This window comes from Epinephelus lanceolatus, chromosome 7 (assembly GCF_041903045.1).
Source record: "Epinephelus lanceolatus isolate andai-2023 chromosome 7, ASM4190304v1, whole genome shotgun sequence".
NCBI classification, from domain to species: Eukaryota; Metazoa; Chordata; class Actinopteri; order Perciformes; family Serranidae; genus Epinephelus; species Epinephelus lanceolatus.
In genome coordinates, this window is record NC_135740.1 from 3,197,582 (window position 1) to 3,213,822 (window position 16,241).

At 42.0% G+C, this 16,241-nt stretch overlaps 2 long non-coding RNA genes and 1 pseudogene across 2 annotated transcripts; 1 reads left to right on the top strand and 2 right to left on the bottom strand.

The window, feature by feature from the left end:
• Window positions 1–43: 43 nt before the first annotated feature.
• LOC117260623 (uncharacterized) lies at window positions 44–2,896 on the bottom strand. Its single transcript, XR_004501938.2, has 5 exons — window positions 2,578–2,896; window positions 2,058–2,222; window positions 1,632–1,850; window positions 1,203–1,260; window positions 44–170 (listed from the first exon to the last, which is right to left on the bottom strand). It is a non-coding gene; the product is annotated as an uncharacterized LOC117260623 (long non-coding RNA).
• A 172-nt stretch (window positions 2,897–3,068) lies between these two features.
• Window positions 3,069–3,952, bottom strand: LOC144463875 (uncharacterized). Its single transcript, XR_013491869.1, has 4 exons — window positions 3,855–3,952; window positions 3,500–3,733; window positions 3,353–3,422; window positions 3,069–3,248 (listed from the first exon to the last, which is right to left on the bottom strand). It is a non-coding gene; the product is annotated as an uncharacterized LOC144463875 (long non-coding RNA).
• An 11,389-nt stretch (window positions 3,953–15,341) lies between these two features.
• LOC144463925 (uncharacterized) lies at window positions 15,342–16,241 on the top strand (annotated as a pseudogene).

A 16,241-nucleotide genomic window follows, 5' to 3' on the forward strand; every position in this document is an offset into this window, starting at 1 on the left:
AGTGGTCATATACAAATAATTACAATTCACACAAGTATGCTGTAGTTGTAATTAATGAAGGGCATGTAATAACAAATTGGGAGACCATCTTAAAAGGAGTAACCCTGAGAGATTGTACAGGCATCTTTGTGGTGTGGTGTGTTCTCACAGCTGGGCCCTCTCTGCAACACCTATAAAGACATACAAAAGGTCACAACTAGTGCTTTCACTATGCTTTTGTATACCTGGTAATTTGGCAAACGTTTCTAGGTTTGTCCCATGAATTGTTGTTCTGGTTATCAATGCAGTATCAAAAGTCTGATCTAAATGCATTTGGACAAACATTTTTATTTGACAGCTGATTTGGTCTATTTGATACCCATAAAGTCAAATATTCTAATCACTTGCAGACCATTCTGTCAACTTATATCATTATTATTATTATCATTGTTGTTGTTATCATTATTATTATTTGTCAGTATGCATTACAATAACAGGATAAAAAAGTTATAAACTAACTAAAATTCACAGCGAATACAATTCACAGCAGAATCAAGAATGACGGGAATCAAATGTTTGTATTACCTGGGGCATTGTTAAAATATCCACAAGACATATCCCCTGTTACTATTTGACTGTTATATATGACCTCATACTGTAACATGGATACTGTAAGTTTAAAGTCTTGTTTTTAGCTGTGTTATTGTACACAGATAAAAACACATGAAACATTACTGTGGTATATGCCTCTGCAGGTTGGGAATGTAACACTGTAAACATTACAAATTGAGCCCCTAAATCAACACAAAACTTTAATATAAACTAAGTGTGAGCCACCTAGCACACTGTATAACATGCAGGACGGGTGACCTCAAATATCAGGAGGAGGACACAGACTTTTACATCCTGACTGTGTGAAAATCTAACAGTTCTTACAGATGTTGAAGACAGACATTAAAACTGGTGAAACACAATTATGGAGACCAGTATAGGACTTTAGTGAGGCCACTCAAAACTGAAATAAAAAGATGAATAGTCACAGCTTGATATGCAATGACGTAAGTCAGTGTCAGCTACAGCCATAATTTTAAATGGACTAAATTACACAGTAAGAATTCACATTTTTGTAAGGGTGTCACTTTATTAGCCAGCTTCAGGGCTGGAATCATATACAGACAAAATCTACCCTTAATGTGAAATATCTTTGTGGCATACTCTGTTACCTTGATGTCTGTGATTCCATCTAATCAACAGCTGTTGGACTCTGCTGCAAGACAGGTCCTATAAAAATAAAATAAAAAAAGACAGTGGGAAGTCAGAAATTTAGAGCTTTTGTGTCCTAAAGTGGGTAAAACCATGAAATGTCACATCAGCATCATGCTTGCATAACAGATTTCATGTCACCCTAAAGTGTCTGTCTACTGTTTCCATCTTGTATGCACATTTTACACCTGTGAGGTGCACCCAAGACATAACATGCATGTTGTAGACAGCTGCAGAGTAAAATGAGAGCATTTCTGTTATGGGAAAAATGTCTCTGACTCATTTGTGGTTAAGACAGGGGTTATTCTAAAATCATTAATACTGTTTTACGGAAAAGTATTATTGAAATGCTTCTACTAATTTGTGATGCATGGAGTTTTTTGACATACCATGACCTCTGCTCACATGGGCCTGAACAAGGTCTTGGGTCGATGGTGGTGGAAGGACAGGGAGAAGTTTGCTTCATGACTTTTGGGAGACCTCCTTCTGATGACACCCTCTTTTCTAGTATATGCCTCTGCAGATTGGGAATGTAACTGTATGTCTTTGGAGTTTTTTCAGTGTACAAGGTCCATCGATTGGACCTCTTCTTGAACACTCTCCCCACCCTGAAAAACAGCAAAACAAATAGGCTTAGTTATTAGACTCACCTAGACTGTCCAGCTCGCTCGTTTGCCATCCTGGGAAAAAAAAAGTTATTATAAATAATGTCTTGATAATTTTTATACGAAAGACAAATTCTGGTGTCATACTGAGTAACTACAATGGTACTGACAAGTATTACTCAGAAATATAAAATTATACATTAAACTTACACAGTCTCTCCATGTGCGTTTATTTTAGCTGGACGATTCTTGTGGTAGTTGTAGTCCAGCGCAGCAAGGATGGTCCTTGCCTCATAGACAGGGGGGAAGTAAGAAAACCTCTTCGATGCATACATTAAAATATGGTTTTGAAAAGATTCCAGCTCGGATGTAGATCTGTAAATGATTAAGCAGCATGAAAAAGAGAAGTTGGTTGTCACTGCCTTCATGTTTTTCACTTTAGCCTTTTGCCAAAGAAATACATATACCCCCACACACACACACACAAGCAGCAAAAGTGTAAAAGCACGTGTCAGTCTTGATCTAAGGAACATGGCGGTGACATTGACATACGATCCAAAGGTGAATTCTGTGTCCACGTATACATATCTGTGTTTGGGAGGGCCAAAGGGGATGATTTGTACTGAAAATGTCACTTTCTACACAAACACAGAGGCTGTGGTCGTCTGTCCCAGTGCTGCATGGATATGTGTGTGTCTGTGTATGTGAAAAAAAATGAAAAAGTATTCACCTGAAGTTCAGGAACTTATGGACATTTTTTAGCCACCGTTTGTCTTTCACAATGCTGGTTAGGGTGTCATGAGCCCTGGTCCCCCTCTCAATCCAGGTCTTTGTCCGTTCTGCTGCAAGGCAGTCATGCTGGCATCTGCCCATGACCCCCTCATGCTCATTGGCAACATGATGGAGGATCCCCATATAAAGGTCATGAAAAATATAAATCTATTCTGTTACATGCTGCTAATCTACCACACCCCCTACATGTAATGACTGTTTCTATTGTTTGTTTATTGTTTATTTAGGATCCCCATTAGTTGTTACCACAGGAACAACTATTCTTTCTGGGGTCCACACAAAAGACAACCATTCAACATCACATTACAAAAAATTCACAATATCACAATATAAAAAAAAATGAATTAAAGAAGATAAAATAAGCAGTCCTCTCACATTCATGTCAACTAAACAATACATTGTAAAAACGGATCATTATTAGTAGGCTAGGTGTGTACAGTATAACAGCCCAAAAGTACAATGCACAGTGAACTTCAATATAATGTCTGTGTGTGTCTATTGTGTTCTTACCATGAACTGAAGATGGGTTGTTGCTTTTTTGCAGCACCACCAAAAGTGGTTTACAATGTCCTTGACCCATAGAAGGAGAATGTTCATGTCCTGTCCTGCCTACAACAGACAAACGATGATGATTTTCATTAAAAAGTATTTACATGAAAAGACTACATTTGACATTCAACACATAATGCATGTGTGTATGCGTCATGGCTTACTGTCACAATGTGGCATCATTCCACATGTCCAGACTGTGAAATATGCCAGCGTCCTTATATTTTTCCTTGCCTGTTTCAGATGAAAGAACAGCATTACTTGAGAGTCTTTTATCCATGAAATACATTGTCTTGGCATATTGCACTTACTCATAAGTGCAGAGATTTGTACATGTGCATCTGTACAAATCTCTTTCAGGTTGACCTCACTCATAAGAATATCCATGGTCCTAATAAAGGCATCTTTCTCCATTAGGACAGACTTTCTCTGAGTTTTTCGTTTATCAACTGTGATCACCGAGATGATGTCCTTGCTTTCATTGTCCATGGCTGTGTAGGTGCAATACTGTGCACAGTGACCAGGGCTGTCCATTCTTCCATCAGCTGACAAACCAAACAAAATACATTCTTAGACATAATTTTAATGAGCCCTGTGGTAATAACATACAGCTATAAGACAATGTGACACATAACTGTTAGCTACCAATAAATTAGAAATTCTCACCAAGGGCCACAACACCGTCTTGTGTAGCAAGCCGCTGGATTACTGCTGCCCTCTCCTCCATCCAAACAATCTTTAATGGCATCCACGCAGTAGGCATTCTGGTCTGGAAGAATGTGTTTCTACTAACGATGCCCATGTTCATATATTTGAACAGTAGGTGCACCTTTGCAAAATTATTTCCAGAGAGCAGAATATTGTCTGCGAACATGAAATCTCCTGCCTGCGTACTGTATTTCAGTTTAGGTTGGGAATTCCATGTCCAGACAGTGTGTCCTTCTGAACAGACCTGTAACATTATATATAAGAAGTACACTTAGATAAAGAGTAAATAAATGAAATAATAGAACAAAATGAAATCAGTACAATGTAAATGCCACAATGCAAGCTTTGCAAATAAGTGTATATTTTACTCTTTAGAGTTATTGCAGGCTATATAAAAACAAAAAACCTACCCAATCGATAATGTCTGCTGAACCTCTTGAGGAGATGTTGACCTCAAAGGGTGGTTGGCACAGACTTTGATAGGACAATTATCAATTGGCAACACAACAAATGAACAGAGTGTCTTCAAACCGCTCTGGTATGCAATGTAGGCTGGCTGACCTATGATGTCATCATACTGGGCCTCTTTTGCATCTGTGACTGGGACTTGTTCAGCTGCGTCTTCAGGGTCATCAGTGCCATAGACTGTGTCATCCAGCCCGACAGCTGGTAATGCATCCAGGTTTGCCTGAGCTGCCTGGAGAGCACCACCTGTCCTGTTTTGACAGAAGTGAAATGCCTCTCTATGAACATTACATCACAGTGATATTTAGAGAGTAAGATAAGTCATAATGTAGAAACAAACCTCAAAGCAATAGGAGGCACATAGTCATCATCAGAGGAGACCTCGCCACCATCTTCTTCCTCCAGATCTTGTCCCTCATCAGCAGTTAGCGTGACTTCGTCCGACCAGCAAATCCTATATACATAACACAGTTTGCTTTAGATACATGATGAATATGAGAGAAAGTAACATTTAGTAACACTGTAACATTTCAGTTATGGTTTTATGCTTATTTTAGTCTACTATACAAATGCCACCCAAAGTACTGCATGCAGAATACAGTGGACCCACAACATAAAATGTATATAATAAATCAGACTTACACAGTATGCATGAGGCTGTTATAATGGTCCTCCTCTACATTGGACTCCTGGATGGTCATGAATGTCAGACTAAAGGGATGAAACAGTTTGTGGTTAGTAGTAGTAATGCATGCGAGCAAAATTAAAATTAGACCAGCCTTTTTTCCAAGCACTCCATTGGTTCCCCTTCCTCTGCACTTGAAGGTGGAAGAGGCTCTATGTCGCTCGTTTGTCTGTTTAAAAAAACATACATGTAAATGACAGGAGCATTATCGGACAGTCGTCATGCTCATTTTTATCATCATAATTTTTGAACATTTATCCTTCACTCAATGAAATTTTAGATTGTTCTTTCTCTGGGGCAATCTTTCAGTAAAATAATACATACAGTATCTGTGTTGCTACTGTACGTATGTCATATTTCACAGAGGTATGTTTTTATTTATTCATTTTTTCAATCTTACTTATCCTCTAATTACATCTGTGGTAACAAATTTCCCTTGTGGAGAAAAATAGTTTCATCCATTCATTATGTCTTTCCGTAAGTGTACTTTTATTAGGTAAGAGCTGACAGGCAATGACATAATAGAAAATAGCTCATAAGCAATGAATACTGCAGTTACATAGATATATATTACCTTACTTACATATCAGACAGTCCAGGTTTAATGGGGGATAAAGGCACAGGGAAAACAGAGAGATGCTTTTGGGGTGTTGAAGTTGGGGGGCCCTTCTCATGGCTATGGGAAAGACGGGAGGAAAACACGTAGGCTGTATCAGTTCTTCAGCGACATAAATAAAATGCACTACAAACAGTTATTTTCGTACTTAGCATTCAGGAACAGGCCTGCAAGTTAGCAAAACAAGGTTTGCGGCCAGACATTGTGCTGCTTCAAAGTATGCATGCAAGTTGCGTAACTATTGTAGTGACCCTGCAGTGAATGTTCTGTCGTACTCTGTGGTGTGTTTGGGATTGAATGAGTATGGGTAGGGGGTTGGGGGGCGAGTGTGACTGGGATGAGGGTTGTGTGAGTGTGTGTGCTTGTGTGTTTGGGTGCGAGCTGGAGGGGAGAGCAGGAGTACATGGTTTGTGAGCTAACGTTACGGCTAAGTTCTTGTTTTGTTGTTTTTTTGGCCTGGTTACGGCCAGCAGTAACCTCTACTGTGAAGCAATAAACGGTGGTTTGTCGAATAACTGCGTCATCATTCTACACGTCCTGGCGAACGCTACACTATATTTGCAGTTACAGACGTGAATGCACAAATTAACAAAACTTCTGCTGGCTATGTCTCCTACAGTCACCAAAATCGGTTTGGGAATACTACCATAACCCGGTGTGACTTGTGTGTTACACAAAATGATTCAAAGCTCAAGCCTCACACTACATCAAGCCATATATTAGCTAAACGTAAAGTTATTTGCAATGGTTGATAGTCGGAATTAGCCTCCACAACAAACTACGTAGGAATTACAGTTGTTGTAATGGAAAAGTTGATAAATTAGCAAACTAGCACAAGCTAACCGGCCTGTATTTGGGATTTACCTGTCCAACAGAAAGCAGGCCAACTCCACGTCGCTGTACATCCCGAGCCTCTCCTTCAATGCTCGAAAGTGGGTGAAGGCCACCCTGATATTCACACGAGTTTTGGCCCGTGCTTTATAGGCTCAGCGTTTTCCCTCACTCACAATGAAATTCCTTTTCTTCATGGGTACGTCTGTATCCGCCATTTCTCCTGGGTATACGGAGCACGGAGGTACGGAAGAAGGCTTCACAGAAGAGGTTCAGGCAAGGCTCGCGCTGGTCTCTCATTGGCTGGGGAAATCTCCGCCCAGAAGCGGTCCGAGCTCACAAAAACATCAAAATACAGTTAAAGGGCAGGAGCTCTGCAAACAGAGTAACCACCACACATGAGTAGAAGCCCATAGGTGATGATTAAGCAGGATTTCATTTGTATATGTCTATATTTTGTTTTGTTTGAAAATCCTCCAGACCCTACCTTTAAATATGCTCTGTGTGGGAAGCTCTCTCAGTAATAAGAGGCGCAGTAAACCGCTTCAGCTTCCACACTCACTGCTCCTCCTGGTGGACAGACAGACCATTGCAACTGGCAACTTAGAGGCATTACCAGTCGGCCCCGTATTCTCTATGTCATCGCGGGGGATCTCATTAGAGCTACGAGCCCGGCCAGGTGACGACAGGGACCTGTCACACATCGGTCAGGGCTCTGCCACGGGCCAAACATAAATTTGAAGTGGCTGCATCTGTATGCCATCTGCGGTCATTTTAACTTGACCAGCGGACTTAACTACAAGCCGACTGGCTGTTGAAACAGAAAACGTGTTTTACGTTCTAAAACCAGCCACTGGCAATCTGACCAGCTGAGTTGCAGGTGACACCATCAGCCGGCTTGAGTCAAGCTTAGACCGGCCAGTTCACACCGCTACAATTTTTCTCTGCAGGGCTCTAAAACACTTTTCATCTTGTTGCAAATCATTTGTCTGAACAGGGCTTTACGTAGGAATGCAGAAGTTATATGACATTGAAAATGTACAGTACAGGCCAAAAGTTTGGACACACCTTCTCATTCAATGCGTTTTCTTTATTTTCATGACTATTTACATTGTAGATTCTCACTGAAGGCATCAAAACTATGAATGAACACATGTGGAGTTATGTACTTAACAAAAAAAGGTGAAATAACTGAAAACATGTTTTATATTCTAGTTTCTTCAAAATAGCCACCCTTTGCTCTGATTACTGCTTTGCACACTCTTGGCATTCTCTCCATGAGCTTCAAGAGGTAGTCACCTGAAATGGTTTCCACTTCACAGGTGTGCCTTATCAGGGTTAATTAGTGGAATTTCTTGCTTTATCAATGGGGTTGGGACCATCAGTTGTGTTGTGCAGAAGTCAGGTTAATACACAGCCGACAGCCCTATTGGACAACTGTTAAAATTCATATTATGGCAAGAACCAATCAGCTAACTAAAGAAAAACCAGTGGCCATCATTACTTTAAGAAATGAAGGTCAATCAGTCCGGAAAATTGCAAAAACTTTAAATGTGTCCCCAAGTGGAGTCGCAAAAACCATCAAGCGCTACAACGAAACTGGCACACATGAGGACCGACCCAGGAAGACCAAGAGTCACCTCTGCTTCTGAGGATAAGTTCATCCGAGTCACCAGCCTCAGAAATCGCAAGTTAACAGCAGCTCAGATCAGAGACCAGATGAATGCCACACAGAGTTCTAGCAGCAGACCCATCTCTAGAACAACTGTTAAGAGGAGACTGCGCGAATCAGGCCTTCATGGTCAAATAGCTGCTAGGAAACCACTGCTAAGGAGAGGCAACAAGCAGAAGAGATTTGTTTGGGCCAAGAAACACAAGGAATGGACATTAGACCAGTGGAAATCTGTGCTTTGGTCTGATGAGTCCAAATTTGAGATCTTTGGTTCCAACCGCCGTGTCTTTGTGAGACGCAGAAAAGGTGAACGGATGGATTCCACATGCCTGGTTCCCACTGTGAAGCATGGAGGAGGAGGTGTGATGGTGTGGGGGTGTTTTGCTGGTGACACTGTTGGGGATTTATTCAAAATTGAAGGCACACTGAACCAGCATGGCTACAACAGCATCCTGCAGCGACATGCCATCCCATCCGGTTTGCGTTTAGTTGGACGATCATTTATTTTTCAACAGGACAATGACCACAAACACACCTCCAGGCTGTGTAAGGGCTATTTGACCAAGAAGGAGAGTGATGGAGTGCTGCGGCAGATGACCTGGCCTCCACAGTCACCGGACCTGAACCCAATCGAGATGGTTTGGGGTGAGCTGGACCGCAGAGTGAAGGAAAAGGGGCCAACAAGTGCTAAACACCTCTGGGAACTCCTTCAAGACTGTTGGAAAACCATTTCAGGTGACTACCTCTTGAAGCTCATCGAGAGAATGCCAAGAGTGTGCAAAGCAGTAATCAGAGCAAAGGGTGGCTATTTTGAAGAAACTAGAATATAAAACATGTTTTCAGTTATTTCACCTTTTTTTGTTAAGTACATAACTCCACATGTGTTCATTCATAGTTTTAATGCCTTCAGTGAGAATCTACAATGTAAATAGTCATGAAAATAAAGAAAACGCATTGAATGAGAAGGTGTGTCCAAACTTTTGGCCTGTACTGTAGTTCCAAAGGAAAGGGCTGTCTGATAGCAAGTTAAAGCAGTGAAAATATTCTCTATAGCATCCACTTACAGTGATATTAATTCTTTTTTTAGGTAGGCCTTTTTTAAGTGGCTTAAATATGTTGTGCTGCTAACCACCATCCACTGCAGTACATTGTTTAGCTACCGTTGTGGTACTCCTGCCTGCTTCTCCAAACTGGGAGCATGCTGATTGCCATCTACTGTAGGTACATTGACTATGGATAATTACCTCAGCCACACCTCAAAAAATCTGAACTTTCATTTTACTGTGTTGTACATGCTTTAGCCTTAACCATACCAGAATCAGAGCCTGTCCTAGCCGTACCTATCCTATAGCTGTAATGCTCAGATATTACCCAATAAAATGATTTTGAAAACACTGCCATTTCATATATCCAGGGTTTTGCAGAATTGTCCAGTATCAATGTTATGGTGCAACACATCCTCATAGAACAGTTCATATGATATCCCATGAAAATGCAGACACAACAGTTCATATGATATCCTATAAATTACTGCTCCATGAATTACATTACGTCCTTAATGTACAGCTATGTAATTAACATAAAGTTACAGAGGTTTGGTTTCGGCAAATGAAGCTCTAGCAAAAGTTCAGTCAGAGAGACTATACTTTTGTAGGTTAGGTCCTTAAAATATTTCTCATAACATCTACCATTTCTCGTACCTTTTCCTCTTTCTGCTTGTAGTTCTTTCATGCTGCAGCTGTGAACACCCTCCACCTCCTCATCACCGTAGAGTTTTCCTCATCAGCTTTCAGTCTCAGAGTCATCATCCACTACAACAACCAGTGCCTGGACTCCATGTGGGATTTAGCTTGTTGCTGTTTAGATGCCGCTCTATAGCAAATCTCCCTAAGAAATCCAAAGACTTTCTGTCATTTCATATTCATCACGTCCTCTGTTAATCTGTACACCTCCAATCTGTATTAAACAGTCATCTTTATTTCATTCACCTGGTCTCTCCTGAGTGAAGTAAAGTTACTGTGGTTAAGTGTAGGAAAAGAAACATGGTGAGGACGTATTTTAAAATGACTCAAAGTTCACACGGATCTGAAAACACGTCTCCGGGGGAAAGACCCAGAAAAAAGTCTGCTTGTTTGTGATCCGTCCTCCCCCCCAAACTGCCTCCTTATAAGACTTGTCGGGACTGCTTCCTTGTTAATTTCATTGGTCATGTGCATGCTGCCTTTCAAAATATGTGTGATATGTGCAAATTTGGGTGCTTTGCTTTCCAAAACAAACAAAGAGTTTATGAGAACAGCCTGTTTGGTGACAGGATTGCTTATTTAGAAGCAGCTGGAGTTATTTAAGTAAACATTCTATCTAAGACCCCTGGTCTTGAGGGTGGAGGAGTGATATCCTGGACAAAAGAAATATTGTTGGCTGGAGAAAGAGAAGAAAGAAACATCCACATCTAAGAAGAACTTGTAACATAACTTGTTAAAATTCCTCAAACCTCTTTTCCCTCTCCTTTTTTCGAGCAAAATAACACCTTACATGTGGTATTTTATTACTGTGGAAAACTTACTGTCACTGCAGTCGATACATTTAACTTTAAAATGGCAGTACAGGGACAATGTTGAAGTTATGTGTAGTTAGGGGGAAAGCAGCAAAGGCACATTGACACATTATTGATTTTGTGCAGATCTTCAGACAAAATGTCACATTTCATTTTAAGAGCTCAGCAAGGTGTGCACAATCTCTAGGAGTGGCCAGATATCGAGCAGCAATGGGTATCTAGAAAATCACATCATTTCTCCGGTGAATCTAAGGTTTTTATCACTTAAGTTTTATATCTTCTTTACGATCAAAGTTGTGGTTATACTTCTACAGACTTCCCCATACAGCCACAGACTTGACACCTCTGACATTTCCTTTATTGCTGCCATGTAAAGTTTTAAATAACTCAGAGAAAGATAAAGGAAGAAAGGCAGAAATAAAAAGGTTATATACCTCAGTACCTATGTAGATTTAGAACTTCATACCCCGACACTGAACACCTCTGATCCTCCTCTCTATCTCTTTGCTCTCTTTCCACTCGTCATTCTTTTATCTGAAGACACTGAACCACCTGATGCTTTCATGTGATGTGAGAGAATGGCAATTAGTGTCGTGTGTGTGTGTGTGTGTGTGTGTGTGAGTGTGAGAGAGAGAGAGAGAGTCAGAGTCTATCAATTAAGATGTAACTAACTGTATGCCTGACATGTATGGCATGACATCTGGAAATACTGGGCTGTGTGATCTCTTTTACTGCCTTTTTATCATTCTACCTCTTCCATTATTCTCTATACCAGTGCAGATGAGAGAAGCAAGAGAGAAGACAGTGCAGTGGGTTAGACAGGAAAATTAAGAAGGCAGGGAGAATTAAGGAAGGTAGGAAAGAAAAAAATGAGGCAAAAGACAAAATGATAGAAAAAAGAACACATCATTTTAACTGCCTCACAAATCTGAGAAACTAAAGAGGTGTCATTAGCAGGTCAATGGAGGAGATTTTATGCTTAGATAAAGACTGAATATGAGACATATTTATTTTCATTTTATTTGGAATTTTATGGTGGCTCTCCATTTCAAACAAATAAGCCAAATTAATGCCAAGTGCACACTACACAGGAGAATCAGTCCAATTTGGGGCCCAGTTTCCCCCTCTGGATAATCGTCAATAAAGCCCCGATTCCATCCTGGCCGCACCAATTTCAAATTGTAATTATTAGACATGTTCAGTATTTACAATCCAATATCATGTTGTGTGAGGGGAAGAAGATATACAGCGGTCCTGCAGGTCTCAGAGTGTTTTAATGAAGTTCAGCGTAAATCAATCTGGAAGACCTTCCTGTGCTCATTCATTCACAATTCCCCCTCTCCCACTCCCACTGCTTCCTCCAATCAGCTGCCTCTTGGCGTTCACTCTTCTAGCTGTCCTATCATATTTTGCCACGACCTCCATCAGCCAATCAGGATGCCACTACGAGATTTTAAATCTGCTCTCTCCTCTGCCGCTTTCAGCTGTCATTCTAGGCAGAATCGCCACTTATGGCTCATGCGATTCTTACCTTGTGCTGCATCCTCTCGCTCACCCTGAACCCAATGTCCGACTCCAACCTCGATCCAGTTCCGGAGGATTTCGATCCCGGCTTAGACACTCTGCCGGAGATAGCCGCTACTCCCCCGAGCTGTCGGCGCAGGAGCACTCGAGCACTCAGTGTGGCGGTTCTCCATCGGATGAGTCAGAACTCTTGCTGTCTCAGTTTGAAGATCATGGCATTATTCCAGCCCCAGGCCTCCCTCTCTCTCAGCTTCATGAGCTGGCAGTTGAAGCCGCATGCCACGATCCGGCACAGGCTGCACTCCCCTCTGCTCAAGCGTCCACCGCTCCAGTCAGGTCCTCCACTGTGCCAGCTCGTGGCCGCAAAAGAACAAGGAAACCTTGTTAGCCTCATCCTGCCCTCCCCCGAGTGCGATAAAGCCATCGCCCCCGGAGGAGACATCACTGCGGTGTTCAAATCTGATCCCCGGCTATGCAGAAACCTATCAATTGGCCAATTCGTCGCTTCTTTCAGCATTTACCGGGATGTAATCTGCTCTGTCTTACTGTAGAGAAGGCAGGAACTAGACTCGTACTTATCCCTGATTTGCGACCTGAGTCTTAAATACGGCAGGAATATTTTCTACCAGTACCACAAAGCCTTCTCCAGTAAAGCCGAGCTGTATATCGAACAGTTTAATACTCGCCTGGATTGGTCCGTTCTGGACACGGAACTATTAGTGATGATCGCTGGAGGCTCTCAAATCATCTCCTGCATTTCCTGCGGGATCCCAGGGCACATCGCCCCTCTCTGCCCCACCGTCCCATTCCAGTCCTCTGCCGGGATCCCTTCGCTGCTTCAGCTCCAGCTCCAGCCTCAATCCAACAAGCCAGGGCGCCAGGTGCAGTGCTTTAATAACACCCAAATTTGCAACAACTTTAATTATAATGTCTGCTCATTCCCCAACTGCAGCTTTCTTCATATCTGCAGCTACTGTAAAGAGGCTCACCCCTGACGCTCCAGAACATCCCGGAATCCTCCTCAGCGAGCAATTCAACATGGTTCAATAACATTCTAAACTCTCCCCTCCACTCGAATAAGTGTACAGTCTCTAGCAGCAGAATTGTCTTCTCATCCTGATTCTGTGTTCATAGATCATCTCCTCACAGGCCTCTCTTAGGGTTTTAGAGTAGGGGTTCTCTCTTCCCCTTCAGTCACATACATTGCAAAAAATCTTCAGTCCGCCCTCAATGAGCCAGATATTGTCTCCCAGCAGCTAGAGAGAGAGAGGCAAACAAAGGTTATGTCGTCTGCCCTTTTAGGTCCTCCCCTTTTCTAGTGTGCCATTCAAGCCCAATCGATCTAGCCACTAGGAAGTATTCAGGGAAGAAAAAGCTAATTTTTGATCTTGCCGCACCTTGCTCCGGCCCATTCGCAAGCGTTAACAGCCTCATCCTACTAGAGCCTTTCTCTCTTGATTATGCCACTGTAGATATTGCCATCAAACTAATCAAGCTCGCAGGTCATGGTGCCTGGCTGTCAAAAGCTGATATTACCGACGCTTTTAAAACAGTTCCCATTCAATCCCCTCCGTCCTCCATCTGCTCTATGATTTTCTTCTTATGGACCCCCCTCGTGACAGCTCCAGCTCCTCTCTGTCCAAATTGAAACTGAGTTTTCAGGCTCTTGGCGATCCCCCTTTCAGAAGAAAAAACGTTATGTCCAGATACATGCTTAGAATTCCTCGGCATCACTCTCGATTCTATTGAAATGAAAGCATCCCTCCCAGTCGAGAAATTGCAGTGCATCCGCAATATCTCAAAGTCCTTTTGTGCTGCCAACAACATCACGAAATGACAGCTGCTCTCCCTCCTCAGCCACCTCCGTGCCAAATCTCCATCAATCAATCAATCAATCAATCAATCAATTTTATTTATGAAGCCCAATATCACAAATCACAATTTGCCTCACAGGGCTTTACAGCATACGACATCCCTCTGTCCTCAGGACCCTCGCAGCGGATAAGGAAAAATTCCCCCAAAAAAACCCTTTAACAGGGGAAAAAACCGGTAGAAACCTCAAGAAGAGCAACTGAGGAGGGAACCTTCTTCCAGGATGGACAGATGTGCAATAGATGTCGTACAGAACAGATCAACATAATAAATTAACAGTAATCCGTATGATACAATGAAACAGAGAGAGAGACAGAGACAGTAGCTTACAACAACGTTAATGAAAGTAATAATATTATAATTATAATTCTGGCTACTGTGATACAATATGTTGAAAGTATATATTAATATCTGATAGTATACATATGTGACAATAATCATATGTGTAAAATAACAGTAGAAGTATGACTAATTATAGCAGCAGGAGGCATCTGGCAGGACCACGGCAGCAGCACAACCACACATGTCACACTTTCCAGGCACCGCTGCGATATAAGTTAACCTGCAAGACAGTGGACCACAAGGGCTCCGGAGAAGAAGCCGAGTTAGGGACATGCAGTCATATCCCTAGACGAAGGTTGCCACTCAGACCTGCGCTTCTGGTCTCACCTGCTTGATCACTGGAACGGCATCACTTTCTTCTATGATGAGCTGGTGCATTCCTTCGATTCTCTTAAGTTTTTCACGGATGCTGCACCATCTGTGGGTTTTGAGGGGTTCTTTCAAGGCCAGTGGTTTTCCAGCCACTGGCCCCCCTGCTTTAACAGTCTCGAGGCATCTTCAGTGCTGTTCAAAATTTATCCCATTGCCGTAGCATGTTACAATTCGGGCCATAACTGGAAACAAAAGCGCATCTCAGTTTTGTGTGATAATCAAGCAGTGGTCGATATCATAAACAGAGGGCGCTCTTTGTCAAAAGATATCATGCCTTTTATGAGAAGCATTACATGGTCTTCCATCAGTCACAATTTCATCATTTCAGTCCATCATGTGCCAGGCCACTTCAACACTTGAGCTGATTCACTTTCCAGTTTCAAATTCCAGACTTTCCAGAGCATCTGCCCAGAAGCCAGCTCAGTGTCAGTTCAAATTCCCCCTCTCAAAGTCATAGCTCTGCAATGAACCAAGGCCTCACGCTCAGATATTTGGAATCAGCCAAATTTTACATGAGACAGGGCTTAGCCATCTCAACTCTAAAAACATATGATTTTGCTTGGCACACATTTGCTATATTCTGTATGTCCATATGCATTCCTCTTAAACCTGTTAAAATGAATACAGTCTGTGCTTTCATTTGTTACTGTATGGATGTCAGGCACTTTAAACCTCAGTACATCCACAGGTTGATTGCTGGTATCCAATTTAATAAAAGATGCTACGACCCTTCTTTCCCCAGCTTATTTGCCAACCCAGCTGTAAAACTCATTTTAAAAGGCATCACTAAAGCTTCTCCTCCCATCCCTGATAGTAGACGACCCATCACGCTCGCTATTTTGTACAAGATGTTGTCAGTTCTCAGAAATGGCTTTTTTCTCCCTTTATTGATGCCCTTCTCGACGCGATGTTCCTGTTTGCCTTCTACGCTTTCCTTAGAGCTGGGGAATTCACTACGCCCTCTCTTTCATTTGACCCTAGCAAAGATGTTTCTTTAGCTGATTTAACCTTTCACCCCGGTCACTACATTTTACGCCTTAAACATTCCAAATACGGAGGGCCTGCTCCGTAATTGTTGCCCGCATTGACTCCCCTTTCTGCTCATTTATATCCATGTTAAAGGACCTAAAGCCAACACTGTCTCTCCACTTTTTCTCATCTCTGAGAATGTCCCCTTATCAAAGTCTCGTTTTAATTTCTGTTTAACGCAAGTCCTCATCAAAAGCAAATTATCCCCTCAGCATTACTCAGGGCACTCTTTCAGGATTGGTGCCACTACTTCTGCTGCCAATCAAGGCATTTCATGATCATCCCTACAATAACTGGGGCGTTGGTCTTCATCCGCATTCACCTCCTACATTCGCCCCAACACTAACACTGTTCTCGCAAATCAAAGAGCTCTCAAGCCTTAA